Raw genomic sequence first — 2,634 nt, 5'->3', positions numbered from 1 at the left:
CTTAAGGCAATCACTACAGTTATTAAGTTAGCCATACGGTCATTGAGTGAATCTGGCTTTGCTTGTCAGAAGGTCACAAAAGGGAAACACATGACCTTGGGACACAGCAACTGTCATAAGTACATGTCAGTTGCCAAGCGTCTGAGCTTTGATCACGTGACCACGGGGGATGGCTGCCAAGGCTGTAACTGTGAAAAGGGGTCATAAGTCACTTTTTTTCAGTGCCGTTGTAACTTTGAACGGTCCCTAAATGAACTGTTGTAAGTCGAGGACTACCTTGGACCCATCTATCCAAGACTCAAGCCCCCTCAATTATGGTCCATAAACCCACTCCTCGTTGGTCTCAAGCCACCTTCTGAAGACCGCGGTCCACGCTTCCTCCTAAGCAAAACTTGAATCCTGTTTACGAAGCCGGTTCGAAGCAAGTGAGATATCCACTTGAGAGGCAAATCCTGCAAGTTTCGAAAGCCAAAGACGTTGAATGCACTACGATTCTTCCGCAAGGTAAGATTTGGTGGAGAAGGATACTCCATTCCATCGCTAAATCTGCAGCATTAGGTGTCCCAAGTTGCTCTTAGACTTTAAGGTACGTGGCGCGAGAATGGTCTTGCTTTAAGGAGTTAATGTAGGGGAACTGGACCCCCATGGAGGACAGTTTCTCGTTGAGCTTCTGGTTGATCAGCTCCATGTGTTGGCCGTTCTTCTTGGTTTGCCTCAGTAGCCTTTTGGCCTTCTTCACTCGGTCCTGCAGCTGCTTGTTGCGTTTCTCCAAGCTTGCCACTTTTTGCTGGAGCTTCTTAACGTGGTCCTCCTCGTCAAACAATGCCTTCTGGAGGGAGGAGCACATGAGCTGAAATGACAACAGACAACAGAATGTGAAGGAAGAAAAATGCGAGGGGTTCTCCTCTCTTACCTATTCCATAAGGCTGTGCCGCTTCACCAGAGGTTAAGCTATGTTTCAATTAGATCAGTCCCTCTGCTGAATGTCTGAACTCAAGGAGGAACATGGACTCTATAATGGTAAGGAAATCATAGACACAGAAGACATAGAACAGACATGTCAAACACAAGGCCCGGGGGCCGGATGCGGCCCACGAAGTGGTTTCATGTGGCCTGCGAAGCCATCCTGGAAACAGTGATTGAACGGCCCCCTCCGCCTTGGCCCTGGCCCAGGCCGGCCGGGAGCCAATGTACAATTTTGTGGTGGCCATCTATGCTGAAACGCATTCAGTCTTAGCTCCACAAGGCCGTCTAGAAACAGCGAGGAACCAGCCCCTGCCGCGTCGGCCCCGCCCCCTGGGTGCATGCTGGGGAGGTGTCCCCCTTTGTGAGGAATGAAGAAATGGACCATGCCTTAGCACTTGCCCCGGTCCCACCCCCTTCTGCCAGAGACCCCCAGATCTGTCCCACTCCTGCCCAGGCCCCCACAGGCCCCCTTGATGCAAACGATGTAGAGCTGGCCATGCCCACCCAGTAGGCCACACCCACTCCATCCACGCCCACCCAGTATGCCGCACCCACCCTGGCCACACCCACCTGCCCCCACCCCGAGGGAAACCGCAATGCTGATGCGGCCCTCAATGAAATTGAGTTTGATACCCCTGACATAGAATAACAGAGTGGGAAGGGACCTTGTAGGTCATCTAGTCCAACCCCCCGCTCAAGCAGGAGACTCTCTACCATTTCAGACAGGTGGCTGTCCAGTCTCTTCTTGAAAGCCTCCAGTGATGGAGATGGAAGGAAGGAAGGAAGGAAGGAAGGAAGGAAGGAAGGAAGGAAGGAAGGAAGGAAGGAAGGAAGGAAGGAAGGAGGGAAGGAAGGATAACAGAACAACAAGTGTTGGAAGGGACCTTGGAGGACTTCTAGTCCAACCCCCTGCTCAAACAGGAAACTCTCTACCATTTCAGACAAATGGCTGTCCAGTCTCTTCTTAAAAGCCTCCAGCAACGGGGCACCCATAAATTCCGAAGGCAATCCGTTCCACTGATTATTTGTTCTCACCATTAGAAATTAAAACCCATAACGACCAAGGATGTTTCGATCACAATTGCAAACGTAGGCAGTCAACAGGCAACAGCTAAAGCATTTTGAAATGTTCGAGGGGGAAATAATGAGGACAGTTGGCAAGCTAACCAAAAAGAGCAAATTCACAGACATTTAAAAACAAAACAAAACAGTTGTAATTAAAAAAAAAAAAATAAACAACCCACTGACACAGTGCCAAACATATTGGCTTATAAAAGCAACACCACCAAAGAATAGCTGGATTGACTCAAGAGTTTATTATGAAATTGCTGTATGAGTCATTTCTTTTTGGTTTTTATTTTACCTGTATCTAACACTACAAAATAACCCCCCAAAAAATGCACTGGAAGGGATCTTGGAGGTCTCCTAGTGCAGCCTTCTGCTCAAGCAGGAAACCTATAACATTTCAGACGAACAGTTGTCCGATCTCTTCAACCTAGAACTAAGAAGGAATTTCTTGTCAATCAGAACAATTAATCAGTGGAACGACTGGCCTTCAGAAGTTGTGGGTGCTCCTTCACTGGAGGCTTTTAAACAGACAACCATTTATCTGAAATGGTATAGGGCAGACATGTCAAACACAAGGCCCGGGGGCCGGATGCGGCCCGC

General features: G+C 48.8%; 1 pseudogene; it reads right to left on the bottom strand.

Annotated features, from left to right (window-relative positions):
* Positions 1 to 266: 266 nt before the first annotated feature.
* On the bottom strand, positions 267 to 850 carry LOC107301868 (annotated as a pseudogene).
* Between the last annotated feature and the right edge of the window lie 1,784 nt (positions 851 to 2,634).

This window comes from Protobothrops mucrosquamatus, unplaced genomic scaffold (genome assembly GCF_001527695.2).
Source record: "Protobothrops mucrosquamatus isolate PMUCROS unplaced genomic scaffold, P.Mucros_1.0 scaffold18509, whole genome shotgun sequence".
Taxonomy (NCBI): domain Eukaryota; kingdom Metazoa; phylum Chordata; class Lepidosauria; order Squamata; family Viperidae; genus Protobothrops; species Protobothrops mucrosquamatus.
This window is presented reverse-complemented; position numbering and strand designations above follow the sequence as displayed.